Genomic DNA, 18,626 nt, shown 5'->3' with positions numbered 1-18,626 from the left:
GGTTGAGCAACGAGAATGCGCCCACCAGAGCTAACATAATCACGTCTCGGAGGAGAGGCCTCAACTGAGTACTCAGGTAATGGTCACCAGAGTCGACGATTTCTAAAGGAATATCTGTCGTTATGGAACACCCATAGGACAAAATATATCCAACAGAAACCTCGTTTGGAATGTGGGTCTCATGAACGACTTAATGTAGCAACATGCCACGCAAGCCTCATGACTATCCACTCTAAAACCTGCGTTTACGCTCAAGCCTGGGTATTGGGCTTATCTCTCATAGAACATCCCACCCGAACAGACAAACAACCCAACAGAGCCATCAGACACAGCAATGATATGTACACAATGCAATAAGATAAAGCAGATAAATAATTATCTGTATAAAAGAATAAACACCCAATAAACAAACAACCTACAAAAGCTAGGAGGGACTCACTTAGGGAAACCGGGTCCCCAGCAGAGTCGCCAGCTGTCGCAACCTAAAAATATAGTGCGAAAAAACAACCGGCGAAGAAGAAATGACAGAAGAGTCGCCACCGTGCGTTATTTATCCCAAAAGAGGGAAAGGAAACGCTCGAAGTAAACTTGGAGAAAGGAAGGGAAAAAGACAAGGTCTCGCAACCAAATCTTGGGTTCGGGAGTCGATTATGCGAAGGGAAGGTATTAGCACCCCTACGCATCCGTAGTACTCTACGGGAGCCACTCTTGTTGTTCTTGTCTAAAGGGTGTGTGTTTATCTAATGTACTATTTACTAAAAGAGGGATCAAAAGAAAATGACTCGCACGGATGTCGCATCCACTGCATACGTATCTCATCTGAATATGAGAATCAGAGTCTTCGTAGCTCGGCTACCTATGGGTTAAAGAGATGTGTGCTCGCTAAGACATCACGTCTTATGCCTACGTATCTCATCTGGAATGAGAATCAGAGCAAAACGTAGTTCAGCTAACTACGAGAATAAGGGTCTCGATTGCAACTAGGGCAAGAGAAAGGGAAGGTCTCGATCGCAACGAGGGCGAGAGAAAAGGATCGCAACAAGGGCGAAAGCAAACAAGGATTAGTTGTTAGTCGTCAGTCAAAAAAGAACTCGGCAAGACATCGCATCTCGTGCCTACGTATCTCATCTGGAATGAGAATTAGAGTTGTCGTAGTTCGACTAACTACGGGTTGCCATCTGAATATGGACTTACAAAGGAGGACACCAGTTGTGTCAAAGGAGAGTGGGCAATGTGTTCACGTCCTAGCAGTAAGTGTCGTAGCTCGCTGAATCGAGTCTTAGGCAATTACCTCTTTGCAATAGGGAGGAGTGACATGCCACAGGATCGGAGACGCACGGAAGGTCTAAAAAAATGGGGAAGCTCTGCCCTAGAGTTGTCATGCAATGTGGACCTATGTGTTAGGATTTACAAATGGGAACATCTACCTAATGTTAGCATGCAAAGTAATGAGGGAATTCTACCTATGTTATCATACAAAAGAATGAGGGAATCCTACCTATGTTATCATACAAAAGAATATGGGAATCCTACCTATGTTATCATACAAAAGGATATGGGAATCCTACCTATGTTATCATACAAAAGGATATGGGAATCCTACCTATGTTATCATACGAAAGGATATGGGAATCCTACCTAATGGGTGCTACCTAAATGGAACAAGAATCGACTAATGGAGCAAGGAGAGGTGCTAGGGATAAGGGTAGATGGCGATGCATGAAGTAATCGACTTACAAGGTTGATGGCGATGCATAAAGCAATCGACTTACAAGGTTGATGGTAATGCATAAAGCAATCGACTTACAAGGTAAATGGATGAATACGTGATGGTTCTGTTAGGTTTTGAAAATGATTACTCGACGTTGGATCGAGGTTTTGATCTTGTTTTGAAATGGTTATCGGGTGTTCATTTTAATTCTTTGTATTAACAGATGAATAAAGAATGAAAGAATAAACATTATACACTTCATGGGAGGGGGATACATTTGTTATGAATGGGAATTGTTCATGGCAATCAAATAAATAAGAATAAATGCCTCATACATCATACAAGTAGGCAACAGTTATTAATCAGACAGATAAGATATATAAACAAGTATATGATCAAACCAAATAATCAAAGAATTAAATAATAAGACATTAAACAATGTATGAGAGTATGAACATGTTAAACAATCAAACAATATTAAACATGGATGAAATAAACAAGTATAAAAAATATCAGATGAATCAGACAAGTACAACTATGCACACAAAGGATCAATGAATAATTTAATCGAGAAATGATGCAAGGATCAAATAAAATCAAGATGAATGGCCTCTAATACATGACATATGAGATGAACAAGGGAGGATCAAAAGATCTCTTCAATTGCCCTAAGAAATCCCTATGTCAAACATCAATCATACAAAAGTCAACCGAAAAGTCAAGTCAACTTAAAAAATGTCAAATAAATAGTAAATTAATCACAAAAATTATGAAAAATTAAATTAAGTTAGATGGGGTCAGGACATCATCATCCCCCAAAAATATTTCAGAAATAATGAAAATTAGTGTACAAATTAACTGAAATAAAACAAAAGTCAAATGAAAAGTCAACCAAGCAAACTAGGTCAAAAATAAATCCAAAATAAATTAAAAGTGGGAAATAAAATTCCAATAAAAGGTCAGGTTGACCATGAGACATTGGTCAACCCTCATCCCAAAAATCAGAATTTAAAAATGATTTTAAGTCATGTAAATAGAAGTAATAAAGAAAGTGTATTTAAAAGGACTATTTGAAATAAAATAATTGAAATAAAATATTAACATTAAGTAAATATGAAAATTAAAATTAAAATAAATTAAATAAAACATTGAAGAATATAAACAATATTTTTTTGGATTTTTATGAAATAAGGAAATATTTTTATTAATTACAAAACAAAACAGAAAAATAAAAATGTGAATAAAAAATAAAAAGTGAAAATGAAGTGAAATGATAATGGGCCATGAGTGCATGGGGGTGTGGATAGCGTCTGAGCGCGCCAAGCCCAGTGGATATAAACAAAACATTTTACTAAATAAGTTATGTAAACATGGGTATCGAACCGGCGAGGCTGGGGTTAGTCGCTACAAGACAAAACCTGTTGGACGGTTGGGATGAAGCAAAGAGGCGCACGATCAGGCGGCTGGGAGGGTGGCACGCGTCCCGCTCCTCATGCAACGTAAAACAGCAGCAACAATGCATGGTGATTTCGCGAAAATGCAGCCCAAAACCTCCATCTTCTACCCAACTTATCTCACTCTATAGTGCTTCAAATACAATGATGTAAAAAGCAAAACTCAAGTACAAAATGAGTAGAGTGCAATGGTGTTTTATTTCATGCAAAATAGTGACTTTATCATAGAGAAATATGGACAGCAAGGGAAGCATATGAACATGGATATGAGTAAAAATTCAAAGTTACAAAACTCCAACTTAAAGCAATGCCTCATGGTGAGGGCTTCATAAACAAGCATGGTATATTGTTAACATGGAAAATAAGCATGGTATGGCATGGTATAAATGAAAAATAGCATGAAGTATGGATGGTAGGCATGGAAGAAACAAGTGGTGGACAAGTATAATATTCATGAAATGAGCAAGGCCATGGAAGAGAGTAGCAAACTTACCTAGTGGAAGACACTCCACTGCTTCTTGATAGTGGAGGAATGGAAGGAAATGAGATGTTCTTCAATGGTGCTTCAATGCTTGTGAAATGGAATGGAATGAAACTTGGTCTTTTCCTCTTGTCTTGCTTGCTTGAAAATAGTGGCAGCCTCCATCTCAGATTAGGGTTTTATGATGTTTATATATCTTATATGTCTGATTAATAACTGTTGCCTACTTGTATGATGTATGAGGCATTTATTCTTATTTATTTGATTGCCATGAACAATTCCCATTCATAACAAATGTATCCCCCTCCCATGAAGTGTATAATGTTTATTCTTTCATTCTTTATTCCTCTGTTAATACAAAGAATTAAAATGAACACCCGATAACCATTTCAAAACAAGATCAAAACCTCGATCCAACGTCGAGTAATCATTTTCAAAACCTAACAGAACCAGCACGTATTCATCCATTTACCTTGTAAGTCGATTGCTTTATGCATCGCCATCAACCTTGTAAGTCGATTGCTTCATGCATCGCCATCTACCCTTATCCCTAGCATCCCTCCTTGCTCCATTCGTCGATTCTTGTTCCATTTAGGTAGCACCCATTAGGTAGGATTCCCATATCCTTTCATATGATAACATAGGTAGAATTCCCATATCCTTTTGTATGATAACATATGTAGGATTCCCATATCCTTTTGTATGATAACATAGGTAGGATTCCCATATTCTTTTGTATGATAACATAGGTAGGATTCCCTCATTCTTTTGTATGATAACATAGGTAGAATTCCCTCATTACTTTGCATGCTAACATTAGGTATTTGTTCCCATTTGTAAATCCTAACACATAGGTCCACATTGCATGACAACTCTAGGGCAGAGCTTCCCCATTTTTTTAGACCTTCCATGCGTCTCTGATCCTGTGGCATGTCACTCCCCCCTATTGCAAAGAGGTAATTGCCTAAGACTCGATTCAGCTAGCTGCGACACCTGCTGCTAGGACGTAAAACTTTGACACAACTGGTGTCCTCCTTTGTAAGTCCATGTTCAGATGGCAACCCGTAGTTAGTCGAACTACGACAACTCTGATTCTCATTCCAGATGAGATGCGTAGGCACGAGATGCGATGTCTTGCTGAGTTCTTTTTTGACTGACGACTAACAACTAATCCTTGTTTGCTTTCGCCCTTGTTGCGATCCTTTTCTCTCGCCCTCGTTGCGATCGAGACCTTCCCTTTCTCTTGCCCTAGTTGCAATCGAGACCCTTATTCCCGTAGTTAGCTGAACTACGTTTTGCTCTGATTCTCATTCCAGATGAGATACGTAGGCATAAGACGCTATGTCTTAGCGAGCACACATCTCTTTAACCCATAGGTAGCCGAGCTACGAAGACTCTGATTCTCATATTCAGATGAGATACGTATGCAGTGGATGCGACATCCGTGCGAGTCATTTTCTTTTGATCCCTCTTTTAGTAAATAGTACATTAGATAAACACACACCCTTTAGACAAGAACAACAAGAGTGGCTCCCGTAGAGTACTACGGATGCGTAGGGGTGCTAATACCTTCCCTTCGCATAATCGACTCCCGAACCCAAGATTTGGTTGCGAGACCTTGTCTTTTTCCCTTCCTTTCTCCAGGTTTACTTCGAGCGTTTCCTTTCCCTCCTTTGGGATAAATAACGCACAGTGGCGACTCTTCTATCATTTCTTCTTCGCCGATTGTTTTTTCGCACTATATTTTTAGGTTGTGACACCAGCCTCTTGAATCAGACTCATCACCTCTTTACATTCAAAAGCATCTTTCCCCAATTCCCTTTCCAATGCTAATCGTCTTTGATAAACAAATTTCCATTTTTTAACATTCTCCACAAAGTGAAATGAAATGTTGTCAATTGAAACTTCAGGAATATTAATTGGTATCTTCTTACGAGAGGCTTACTTTCTAGAAGTAGAGAGGATGTCCTGAACATTGTGTTCGATATCATGGTCATATTCACTAGACTCAGAGGGAACTTCCTTCCTTTTCAGGGATTTCTTCTTAGACATAGGAGTAACCACCTTGCTCCATCTTTTTGTGGGACCAACACTAGTTATGTTCCTGACAGATTTGGAGGGTGTGCTGGAGGATTCAATTGCTTGACCTTTTTTGTTCTTCAACCTTTTAGCTATACCAAGAGCCAGTATTTGGCTGATAAGAACATCATCAAACTCCAGTTCCTCAACATTTACTATGTCAGTGGGTTGATCATTTTTCTCAACAGGGTTTTTATCTTTGTCACCCAGATCATCAGTCATTTCTCCATACCTTTCTTTATCTTTCGATTTCTCAGGAGATGGAGTAGGTACATTCATATCAGATTTATCCATGGGGTTCTCAATATTATTATCAGGTTGGGACAAGGATGTGGAGACATTTGGCACGAAATTAGTCTTAGGGTCAATACCTAACACTCGAGAGATCAAAACATGAATGTTCTTATCTACATCATCTCTGTCAGCAATGATCATGCTGGATTTACTCAAGGTAGTTATAGATATAGGTCAATTGCTGGTTTCAGAGGCTTCAACATCTTCCATAACATTTGTCACAACGAAACAATCTTTAGACACATCAACATTAGGTTCAATACTGATGGGATCGAGATACATACTAGTCATAGACTGGGGTTTCTTCAATATAGTAGGGGGTTCAGGAGCATTCATATTTCTAGCAGTCGTGGAAGGAGTGGAAGAGGTACTTGCTTTAGAACGCTTGCCTTTCCTTGAAGAAGAAGTTCTAGCCAAACAGGTGTTACAATGGCCAAGAAAGGGAAAGATATCAGCCTACAACTTGAGTGTGAAGTATTGTGTGCTTTATAGTTTAGGAGCTGCCAATTGGGTTCCTACAAATCATACCTCAACCATAGCTACAGGTTTGGGTGAATTCATTTAAATTGTTGGAACCAAAACCAAGTTTGATTTTGGGTCTTATGTCTTTGATCAAACCTTGAAGCATGCTAGTACTTTTGATGTGAAAATGCCTATTGCTTTTCCCTCCCTAATTTGTGGAATAATTCTGAGTCAGCACCCTATGATCTTGATAAATTATGATGCAGGAAGTAAGAGGGAATCTCCTATATCCATGCATTATAGGTTGTTTACAGGTACACGTGTCCCAGACATTTCCATGACATCTGGCAAGAAATCTACCAGCTCTACTTCTAGGATAGGAATCATTGTTGAATTAAAAGACACATGCAAAAACTTGGATGAAACCATCAAAGCTTGTACTAAAAAGAAGAGCATGCTTGAGATCCTGATAAATGATTTGTTTGAAGAAGATGCTGAGGGAAACCTGGATGGTGATAAGGAGGAGTATAACGAGGTTGAAGAAGATGATGATGCAAGGGGTGATGATGTTGAAGAGACAACAAACAGTAATGATGATTGTTGTGATTTGTTCTCTTTGTGTTTTTTCTTTATGTTTCTACTACAACTGTGGGTTATGCCCTGGAAAATTTATGCACCTTGTGTGCCTTTACAGTCTGTAATATGATTTGCTACATCTAATACTTTTTCTGCTCCTAATGAATGTTTTCCCGTTTTTGTCAATTTTTGGCTAAAAAGGGGGAGTAGTAGTATTAGTATATAGAATTTCTCTTTGACTGCCTTAAGTACTACTTGAGGGGGAGTAGTAGTTTTTGCTTATGATCTCGGGTTTAGGGGGAACACAGTGTTTTGATGTTGTCATGATTGTGAGATGCTTGAGGTAATAACTGATGTCTTGACATCCTGACTGGAGATGATTATGTGTTTGATGTCATACCTGATGTCTTGATATCCTGTCTGGGAGAATTTTTTTTTCTCTGCAGAAAGTCTATGTTGTGAGAGTTTACTTCTCTCTAATGTGACATTCTTTGTGAGGTTGGTTTTATCTTGTTCTATTGTGTATGCCTCTTATGTATCTTGGAAAAGTTCCAAGTTTGTTTATTGTGCTTTTTATTTGAAGAAGTTCTCTTAAGTTTATTGGTTTTTACAGGATATGTTTTGCAACAAAGGTTGTTTTAGCCAAATTTTTCCAAATGGGGAGATTGTTAGGTTGTTTGTATTATGATTGGCATCATTTTGTTAAAACAAGTCAAATAGCAAGATGTTGGTGTCGCAACGCGAAAAACAACCGGCGGAAAAAAAACAGGTTTACAGAGCCGCCACCGACGCTATTCATCCTATGACGGAAAGGAAGCGCAGGACTAACCTAAGAAAAGGAAAGGAACGGTCTTACGACCAGAGATTGCAAGGTACGGGAGTCGGTTACGCAAGGGGAAGGTATTAGCACCCCTCACGTCCGTCGTACTCGACGGGATCCACGCTCAAAAGAATAGGAAAAGAATAGAATAAGGTTGCTAATAAACTGCTCAAAGAAATTGCACAAACTGGAATGATAAAACAGGTGAAAGAAGATGGAGGAAAAGGACTCGGCAAGATGTCGCATCCTAGGCCTACGTAGTTTGTCAGAAACAAACATCAGAGTCAACGTAGTTCAGGGAAATGGGGAATGCTCGCTAAGACATCACGTCTTATGCCTACGTATCTCATCTGGAATGAGAATCAGAGCACTCGTAGCTCGGCTAACGCACGTCGAAACAAGACAACAAAAGAGACATTGAGACGTCAAAAGAAACACTCAAAAGGAAACAGAATGCCAATACATGGACTTACGCCTGACTCCCAACAATCAACACAAACAAGGAAACAGAATGCCAATACATGGACTTATACCCGACTCCAAACAATAACAAACAAAAGGAAACAGAATGTCAATACATGGACTTACATCCGACTCCCAACAAAAACAAACAAGGAAACAAAATGCCAATACATGGACTTACATCCGACTCCCAACAAAAACAAACAAGGAAACAGAATGCCAATACATGGACTTATATCCGACTCCTAACAAAAACCACAAACAAGGAAACAGAATGCCAATACATGGACTTACATCCGACTCCAAACAATTAAACAAACGCTAACCAGCGAACACCAAAGAAAAAGGTTCTCCGTGCGAACCACAACAAAGCAATCAAATACTCAGAGATGAACCCCAAAGATGAACTCCAAGTGAGTGACAACCATCACAAATGAACCCCAAAGATGATAACCATCATCACAAATGAACCCCGAATGAGTGACAACCGTCACAAATGAACCCCAAAGATGATAACCATCATCACAAATGAACCCCAAGGATGAACCCCATAAGGTATAAACATACCACACACGCCCACGCTGGACAAACAAATACTCACACCAAAGCCAACAAATGACGGGTGAACACACACAAAAAAGAAAAAGGGTAAAGGAGACAACAAACTAATAGGGAGCATCAGACTCGAGCCTAATAGTTGTCACACAAACAAAAAGAGACGCTGAGACGTCAAAAGAAACAAAAAGGTTGCCCGGAGAGATCTCGCTCGATCTCCTGCCTACGTATCTCATCTGGTATGAGAATCAGGGCGGCGTAGTTCCCCTTAACAGGGGAGAGGATACAACAAACTAATAGGGAGAATCAGACTCGAGCCTAATAGCTGTCACACAAACACAAAGAGACGTTGAGACGTCAAAAGAAACAAAAAGGTTGCCCGGAGAGATCTCGCTCGATCTCCTGCCTACGTATCTCATCTGGTATAAGAATCAGGGCGACGTAGTTCCCCTTAACAGGGGTACAACTCTCTCCTAACCAGAGACCAGGGAAACAACAAACTAATAGGGAGACTGACTCGAGCCTAATAGTTGGCATGCAATCAACAATCCCTAAGTTGAGGTCTCTAACATGCATCTTACTTCCTCAGAAATCAATCATACAACTCCTACAGAAATGGAGATGAGAAGAGGAAAGAAAATAAACACATTAACACAAGTGAACAAGCATCACTCACTATATCCATACAAGAGGCCCAAACAATGGGTAGGCTTTAGTCAAGAGGGGTCATATCAACCTCGACAAACAAGCCAAACTGTACAAGGGGAGTTTATAGCTCTTAACCACTAACATTGAGAGTTAGGGTGAAGCTGATCAAAGATGGAAATGAGGATGAGACCTCATGCTCTTAACCCTGGCCAGGGTGAGCTCAAATCAAAGAAAGCGTGGGGATCCAGAAAGAGGGACCCTATTCCACTTAACAGACTCTATACAAAGATCTTGGGTTCATGTTCAGAAGCATCAACACGTAGTGCGAGCATAAAGAACGACTCACTGAATAACAGGGGATTGGCTGTTAATCCCTTCTATTTGTCAATTGCCTCTTCACTTAGGAGGACTTATCAAGTAACACATGCCTCATCTTAGAGGTCTTTGGCACAAATGTAAATAAACACAAACAGAGCCTCTTAAGGAGGACTTCCAGCAAAATGCCTGCCAAAAAGGTGACAGGACTTCCAGACTACATGGAGTAAGAGGCTAACTACCTAAGTGGTGTGTCAACCACAATCCAAAGCTCAAGCAAGAGCTAAAAGCAAGCAACTAATGTACCTGTACAAAAGCTAACCAGTTAGTATTTCAGTCAGAAAACCAACAGACAAACAGTGGAACTTTCCAATATTTACAACTCAATGAACAATGATCAAGCACTCAAGTGAACTCATGAACATCAATTAGAACCTACAAAACAGCAAGAGTTAGTACTCAAAGGCATTTGTATCTCACAAAGTAAGATCAAACCAACCATCAATGCTAAATGTCCAAACCTGAAACACAAAGCACAATTAGTTTTTGTACAAAACACTAGTACAAAGACTAGGTTCAAAACCAAATCAAGTGATCAAAACAGAACTCAATCTTTTGCGTAATGCACATTCAAACATGTCACAAAATGTCCTCAAAAGGACCAGCATCAATTCATAAGGCAAGTAGCTCAAATGATCAATGTAAAGCAAAGGCAAGCAAAGGTGCACAAAGTGGACATCCAAATTAGAAAATCCAAATCAAAACAGAAATGCATCAAATGGCCTTGAATTTTTTTATGTGAACTCAACATGTTATGAACAAACAATGTGCAAAAAATCAGATCCAGAAGAGTTCAAATGATAGGTAAACAAAAATGCACAAATGCAATGCCCAAAATGTGACACAAATTGTCACACTACATCTTCATGTGTCAAAAACAGTGATGGCATATGATAAAAATTCCAAACCAATTCCAAAAATTCATATCACATATGGAGATCAATCATACAAAAAATCAGATCAATTGGATCAATCATGAAAATTTCATAAAGCATTGAACATGGCATATCAATTAAGCACAACATGGATTCAAAAATTCCAAAATAAAATTCTAGAAACAAACAAATCATGAAATTAATCCTATAAAAAACTAGAGATCAAAACAAGATTATGAAAAAAAATTGGACTCAATTTGGAGCATTTTTCTATTTTTTATGAATTTTCAAAGATGAACAAAATAATGTGAAATAATATGAAATAATGGAGGGAAATGACAAAATTCAAATAAAATCAGCAATATGCACAACCAGGGAATCGAACCCACGCATGGAAGGATCAAAAGCGATCATGAAACGCTGCGTTTCATTTAAGTGACTCAGCAGGTCAAAGAAACGCGTGGAGTGGTCAAACAAGTCTCAGCCAATGGAACAGACACGCCAACGCCACACAAGCAGGCCACGCAAGCACAAGCCCTAGGCCACCTCAGACGCCGGAGCTGTAGCTCCGGCCGTCTTCCCCGGCTAGCTCCGGCGGATTCCGGCCAAGAATTTTTTCAGAATCCAACATATTATACATCAATCGAACCGCTGAATCACGTAGAGTCCAAATATGCAATCCAAATCTCCTAATTCTCTCTAGATTTCACGGATCGAAGCAAAGAAGTTTTGAGATCCAAACTTATATTCAACATAACTTCCTCAATATTCACTCATTTTTAATTCTGAACATATCTACATGATCCAGGCAAGGAGATCTACATTTCTATGGTCTTAAAATGGCAAAAGGAGAGGACGAAAATTTCACTTACTTGAAATGGCAGTGGTTGAAATCGTGTCCTCAAGTGCTCTAGAGCTCCAGATCTTCTCCAATAACCTTTCCTTGAAGCTTTAATCCAAAATGAATGGTTGAATCCTCTTAGATCTTGCTCAATTTCAAACTTTCATCTCCATGTTCATGCACTTGAATAGCTCGAATTTGGACTGAATTCCACAAAGTAATGGCTGAATCTTGGTCAATGAAGGATGATGATCAAGATTATGCAAAGAAATATGGTGTTTATGTGGAGAAATTAGCAAATTCGAAGAGAGAGAAAGTTGAGAGAATTTCTTGAATTTGGATCTGAAAAGTTAGTTATGAGCAAATACAGTTAGGGTTTGCTATTTATATGATGTGTTAATCATAATGCTAATCCACTTAGGCTTTGGTTAATTAAGATTAGTGAGAATTGGAATGAAGTGCAAAACTTGCAAATGTGAAGCTCATGCACATGCTACACGTGAACAGTACCATGTTAAGCTTCAAATTCACTTAAAACCAACCAATAAACATGATGGAAGTGGTATTTTGCTTGTAGCTTAGGCCAAATTTAAATTATTAAATTTCCCTCCAAAATGCACATGTATGAACAAGTGATCATGTGAGCTTCTTCCATGCATGGTAATGGTTCATTTGAAAAGTATTGGTCATGAGGAGTATTTTGCAAAAAGAATGGACCAATTTGGAGTTTTGAATCAAAAGTTATGTCACTTTGAACTTCCATGCATACTTTGTGATTATTTGGCCATAACTTCTCAACCAATCATCATATGATCATGAAATAGGACTTTTTGGAAAGGGGAGAGAAAGATATACAACTTTCATGTTCACCAAAAATCCATTTGAAACTTCTTTGATGTTGATAAGTCAAGTTGAATGTGGACCAAAAACTTGCCATTTTTGGAAACTTGAAATTACAGGTCACTTTCCATTTTTGGAAACTTTTGCCATGACTTCAAAATCTTCAAGATAGATGTTTAGAATGACAAATGGACCTCTTTTGAACATGATTGAGGTGTCTCAACTCATTTCCCCACCTCATAGCCCTCAGTTGACTGCACAGTTGACTATTTTGGTCCTCAGATGACCTTGAAATGCCCTGATCAGCTTGAGCCTCTACCCCTTGGGGAAATTGCTCCAAAATGAAACCATAGCTCATGTAAGCTCCTCATAACAATCATGTGATCCTCATCCCCAGCAAATACCTCATCCCCAGCAAATACCTCATCTCCTTGAGAAACCCTGGTTGGAAGAATTGCATTGATTAGGGTTGACCAGAGGTCACAACCCTAATCTAGAGGAACCTGAGGATAAACAATGAAACCCTGGATGATAGAACCAAGATGATGGTAGTATATCCTTGCAAACAAGATAACGCTCAAGACCTCTGAAGGATCAGGAAACCCTAATTGAAGTCCAAACCCTCAGATGGTTGATCATCAATCCATAGAGACCCTCAGGCTTGAATTATGTAACTTCTCCATCTTCTAAAAGACTTTGGAGGATGACTTTCTTATTTTCAGATGATATGCAAAATGCAATGCCTAATGCTATAAAATATGAAATGCAATATGCCAAACTAGTCCCAAGAAGAGGAGGGCAAATTTTGAGGTGTTACAGCTGGACAATATGTCTTGACATTCTTGTACGACATTGTGGTGTGGTGTGGTTTTACATTCTTTGCAGATTTGTTTTTTAGCATGATATTAGTGAAGATTCTTTGAAGATTTGATTCACGTATTTTATGGTCCAAGAAGCGTTTGTTTTAGAAGCAGAGGTCGATTTAAGCTTTACCTTGTTTCATGAGAAAGAATGTTAAAACATTTAAGAAGACATCATATTTGATTTGATCATATTTGATTCGGTATGATTTGATTATGCAAAAGATTGTGCAACAGTCTGATTTGGATCTGCTGATTATTTAGCCCGAAGCCCATGTTATTCAGGGGCTATTTAAAGGAAGATTCTAAACCTAAGAAAATAACTAAGTTGTGTATGTGATAGTCTATGTTAGGGTTTAGTTTGTTCATTGTTATTTGTGAGTCATTCTTGTATCACTTAGATGCTTGAATTGGATTGAGTTTTTGAGTTGTAATTGTGAATCACTCATTAGCTTTTAAGCAAGAGTGGTTTTTGTTTCATTGGAATAGTGTCTTCTGTTTATTATTGGAAGTGATTATCACTATTGTGTGATTGAAGGGAAGTGAGAAGGGTCTCATATCTAGAAGAGTCTTTGATAGAAGTTCCAAGGGTAGTTATTAGGTGAGAAGTTTGTAAAACCAGAGTTTGTTTAGAACTTCAAACTAATACTATTATAATGGATTTCCTTCCTGTCTTGGATTCCCCCAGAAGTAGGTGACGCTGCATCGAATTGGGTTAATAATTGACCTATGTTATTTACTTCCAGCTATTTACTTTAACATTGCAATTGTTTGTGTTGTATCAATATCCTAATCTTGGTGTCGTGACATCGTATACGACGTCTGTTATTTGCGTACCAGAATTTCAATCATCAAGACCTATGATGTGAGTGTACATCTTACTCTTCCATCATTTGAGATTTGTAGAGTCTCCACTGGAAGTTGGAGGTCTAGTTGTATAGTTATTCTTTTCATAAGTATTATAATCATGACTAACAACAACATGTGGAATAGGTGTCTCAATCATGTTTTCTCGCAGGATCTTTTATGTACCACAATTGAGTGTTAAAACTACAAACCAGGCTCTGATACCAACTGAAGGTGGGAAAAACACGAGAAAGACGGGTTGAATTGTGTTGGATTTTTCTTTCTTTTTTGGAAATCTCTTATCATATTTTTAATACAAAATCTAGAATTTGAATCAGAGATAAGTATTTAGCATCATAATAAGACAGTTTAGAGGTAGAAGGGAGAGAAAGAGAGACACAAGAAATTATCCAAGTTCCTCCCATAAATTGAGAGTAGTCTAGTCCTTCATGACTTCTCGGCAAGTGTACTGATAGTGTCACAATAATAAAAAGAGTATCGGATCCACAAGAACTGCTATTTAACAAAGCAATAGTCGTGTAATTATAAAAATTAACAATTAGGGGGGGTGTTTAAGTTTGCAGTTGAAAATAAAAGAAGTGTTCTGACAATTTAGAGAAAGTGGTCAGGTTTTTCCCAGAATCCCCTATTTCTCCCCTATTGATGTCTAACGCATACATAAATCAAACATTGTTATATTTTCACAGGGAGTTAACAAGACCATTATACCTAATCCTTTTGTGTATAGCTCAGTGATTCCTATTAGAGGTCTCATATCCCTATTCAACCGGTGTAAGTGAAATCAGGAAATCATACAGTACGTTAACTCTAAGGACACTACTTGAGGTCTCATATCCCTATTCAACCAAAGTAAGTAAGATAATTGCCATAAATCATACTTATAGGCTTAGGGTCAGTATTTTCCTATACGTCCATAATCACATTAAAATAGTATCTCAAATAATGTGCTTTAAGTAAAAGAAGTAATCAAATAGAAATATAACTAAGATAATTCATGTAACATCAAATTAAACATATGTCCCAACAAGTTCATCAGAAAAAACCTAACCTAAAAGTGTTTAGCTACTCATACTGACAAAATTATAATACTAATTGATAAAAATATGATTGCATAAAATATCGTTGAAGATCTGGCATCCAATGGTTTTGAATGCGCTCCTAAACTCATTTTCAATGTTGTAAATTGTACTCTCCAGTCTCCAATCACAACACCTCTAAAAAATTCCAAAGTCTTCCATTTTATAGCCATCAAATCGTACCAAAACGCGTCAAAAATTTCTCAGAAAAAGGGCCAACCGCGCGTGCAATAGATTACATTGCGCGTGCGATGCTTCATTGGTTGCTCTTCCACGCGCGTGATGGCATACAATACTACTTTCCTTCTTTTCTAACAAGCACACAATAGTGTGTGATGCATTGCGTAATTATTCCAGTGGCTTGCTCGTTTTTGCTCCTTTTTCAGCGAAATTTCTCTAAGTCCTCAGTTCTTCATACTTGGTCATTTTCGCTTCGTTCTTTGGCCATTATTCATCAAATTTGATCATCTTCAACATTTCTTTCTTTGTTTCTTCGACAGAAAACATACAATGACAAAGTGTCATCACAATCCCAAACTTGAATTGTTGCGTGTCCTCAAGTAACTTGATTGCAATGTAGATTCCAAACACAAAAACAAGTTACAACAATAACAAGTGGTCGTCACCATATGAAATATGTTTTACCTGACCATCATTCTAGATTCCAATTGCAATCTGACAAATTTATAAGACATCCTCAATCTTTGACAAGTACTCAACATGTCTCTCATCTCACCATGACTCACGCAATTGATAGGTAATCTCTAATTAACATGCAAGACAATTTATACTGAGTTTGATCATGTTCTAATAGAACTCATCAAAGAAATCAAAACACACACACTTGAGGGTATTTTCGATTGTAACGTGATTTATGTTCGGGTAAGACATTTTTTTGGGAAAGTAGGTTTAAACCTTTAGAGTTAGGCACCTATTTCTCCTATTGTTATCATATCAACTCTTTTCCTGATTAACAGTACTAGAGATATCGCTACTATGGTCCTCGGTATTCATTTTGCATTCCTTTTTTTTTATGAAGTTATTTTTTATTTCTTATTTGATCAAAAAAGTTGAATTTTTGACAGTTTTTTCTCTAGTACCCCAACCTCAAACTTAAACCTTGCTCACTTCCAAGAGCAACCCCAAACTTATTCTTTTTCATACAACTTTAGAACTAAAACTTTCTACCTAACTCCAAAGAGAGGATGGAAAGATGTAATCTTTCAAGTCATATGGCTAATAAATAATGTTAAGTCACCGAAAGAAGGGCTAAGCTCAAAGTGGTTAGCAAAAGACTTTACCTATTACTACAAGGTGGTTTCAAAAAGGCTCAGAGTTCAGCAAACAACTGCCTCTATGTGTGTAAATCAAACCAGACAAATTGAATCATAAATAGTTCAAACTTGATAAAGCAATAATGCATGGATACACTCAATGAAAGGAATAATGAATAATGAAAATAATTTGGATCAAACCTTACTAGTTGAGGTATTTGAAGGTTGAGTACAAGTCTGTTGATTCCTTTTTCATCATTTGCTTTCAATTCGTAAGTCACTTTCCTGAACATCAAATTTCATCTGATGGTGCTTTTTGTTCATCTGTTCAATGCTAAAGTTGCAGTTTTTGTAAATCTGAAAGAAACAGCAGTATTAAACTCATTCAATAAAGACAAACATGATTAAAATCATACAATGGGGAAGAGTACTTATAAGTGTTATTACTTTTCGTTGGGAATACATTAGAAGAAAAAACTTCTTGAAATTTAAAACTTGCTACATGTCTTTTTCACATGTTATCACCATGGAAAAGATCATGCATGTCATTCATGGTGTTGTTGAAATTATTGTTTTGTCGGGTCCATCATGCTCTAATGTGCTCTCTTCTTCTTTCTTGCTCTTGATCTTAATTTCTAAAATAATTTTCCATTTCTTTGGCGCTTGCAAAGCGTGCTCTTAAACTTTGAGTAGGTATGTGGTCTTCTTGTTGGTTTTCTGAATTAAATCATTAAAACTTACCCATTATCGTAGTTACAACATTTCATCCACTTTTTCGAAACCCCTCAAATCATCGCATGCAAAAGCTCTTTCTCTCACGATATGGTAGTCCACCAACTTTAAATAATTTTCAACATTTACTTCAGAAAGAAACTTCAAATTTGGAAAAGTTGGGGCATTTGGTGCGAGAGTAGCGCGTGATGATGGACCTCTTTCAACTCTGCCTCTTTTTGGACCCATTATGCATGCAACAACACACTAAAATAACAACTCCACATATAAAATATTAAGTATAAGATGGTGATTAGAATATATTCAGGGTTAAGAGAGATTAGAGAAAAGGGTTATTAGGAAAAGATAGTTGAAAATCTCTATTTATATGCAAATTTCTATTCTCATTGTGCGCGTCATGTATCGATCGCGTGCACGATGTATCTTTGTCACGTGTGTGATAGGCTGCATGATTTTTCTAGGGGCTTTCCTCTTTTTCCTTTCTTCTTTTTCTTTCTCATGTCTCTTCTCTACTTTATTTTTCACACACGTTCTTTTCTTTCCAAATAACATACAAAAATTGACATGTTTTAATTAAATAAAATAAAATCAAAATTTTAAAAATATAGTTATTGATGGGTTACCTCCCACCCAACACTTATTTACTGTCATTAGCTTGACGGTCCATTCCTAAGGCACGTCAGGCACAAAGGATTTCCTCATGCTGGATAATTGTCCTTTATTCTTTCCTTTGTCTTTAATCTAGTAGCATGTTTCTAGATCATATGCATACGATTTCCATTCATAAGCATTGAACGCCACTTTTTCATTATTGAACTTCAAGCTAAGTTCGCATGTTTCTAGATCTATTAACATTTTCTCGGTCGCCAAGAATGGGCGTCCGAGAATAACTGAACCACATGTGTCTCCCTTCATATCTACTACCACAAAACCTGCAGGAAAACTAGAAAGTCAACATGTACTAACACATCTTGTAAAACACCATGAGGATGAGTAACAAATACATCAGCTAAGGTGAGAGTTATATTACTAGGTATGATCTCTCCCAAATTTAATTCTTTCACCTTTTTAAGACGAATTAAATTAATACTCGACCCTAAATCACATAGAGCGTGTGGGATATCTACCCTACAAATAGTGCAAGAGATGGTAAGCTTACATGGATCCTTCAGTTTTATTGGCATTATTTGGAGCAATTTCGTATCACATTTCTCAGTCATATTTACCTGTTATTTATCAAGCTTTTTCTTAGTACCACTTAATAACGCCTTCATAAATTTAGCAAATTTCGACATTAGCTCTAAAACTCCATGAAAAGAAATACTTACATGAAGCTTGATTAAC

The sequence above is a fragment of the Lathyrus oleraceus genome, chromosome 7 (genome assembly GCF_024323335.1).
Source record: "Lathyrus oleraceus cultivar Zhongwan6 chromosome 7, CAAS_Psat_ZW6_1.0, whole genome shotgun sequence".
In the NCBI taxonomy this organism is placed as follows: Eukaryota; Viridiplantae; Streptophyta; class Magnoliopsida; order Fabales; family Fabaceae; genus Lathyrus; species Lathyrus oleraceus.
Note: the sequence above shows the minus strand (reverse complement) of the source record.